Raw genomic sequence first — 1247 nt, forward strand, 5'->3', positions numbered from 1 at the left:
GGCCTAAACAAAGGAACACGACCCAAATCCAAAGGCAGCCCAAGCCTACTAAAAACCTGTTTAATACCCATGCTAACTTAAGCATCGGAGTCTCTTGCAGGTACCCCCCACCCTCCGGTGACTAAGGATCAGCAGTGCAGCCAGTCCAACAAGTCGGACACGACAGCTCCGGCCACCTCCCATCAGCCGGACACGTCATCTCTGACCAATATAGAAGATCTCGTCCGAGATCGACCTACAGTTTAAGGTAACCCTCGGAACATTAGCGCCGTTGCCGGGGAACTTGGAAGTCATCCCATCACCATGGCGGACGATCATGACAACGACCATGATTCAGATCTAGAGGATAGAACACCGCATAAAAACGTGGACACTACGCTAAAAGATACTCCGAAATCCAACGGGGACAAAAATTTATCAAATCCAGGAGTGATAGAAGCACTTTAAAATCGTTTAAAGCAACTTGAAAACAAAACCCAAAGCCGAGAAGGATCTACAGAGAGAAGTAAGGCGACGTCGAGAATTAGAAGATAAACTTCTAAAAATCGAAGCCGATCTCAAAGCCAAAGCTACTCGATCCACCCCTGAGGATAGCCCACGCAAAGATCAAGATCCATTCACTAGGGAAATTATGAAGACCAAAATTCCTAAGAACTTCAAACTTCCGGACATGACCTTGTACGATGGCACTACAGACCCCAACCATCACCTCAGTAATTTCAGAAGTAGAATGTACCTCACCGACGCCTCAGATGTAGTCCATTGTAAAGCTTTTCCAACAACTCTCACAAAGACAGCAATCAGATGGTTTGACAACCTACCTCCAAAGTCCATCTCAAGCTTTGATGATCTAGCCAAAAAGTTCCTGGCCAAATTCTCCATCGAAAAAGACAAAGCTAAGTACGTCCCCAGTCTACTAGGAATCAAGCAAGGAGATCGGAAAAGTCTTCACAACAACATGGAGAGATTCAATAAAACATGCCTAGACATACAAAGTTTACCAACAGAGGCCGCCATCATGGGCCTCATCAATGGTCTATGAGAGGGACCTTTCAGTCAATCTATATCAAAGAAATTCCCCACATCCCTGGACGAAGTGCAAGAACGGGCGGAGAAGTATATCAACATGGAAGAAAATTCTCAGCTAGGAGAAACCTCAAAATCCGGATTCTCCTACCGAGATAAAGATAAAGAGCCCAGAAAGAAGGAAGACTAACATGGGGAAAAATTAAAAAATATCATAATTT

This window comes from Arachis ipaensis, chromosome B8, assembly GCF_059453495.1.
Source record: "Arachis ipaensis isolate K30076 ecotype BB chromosome B8, ASM5945349v1, whole genome shotgun sequence".
Taxonomy (NCBI): domain Eukaryota; kingdom Viridiplantae; phylum Streptophyta; class Magnoliopsida; order Fabales; family Fabaceae; genus Arachis; species Arachis ipaensis.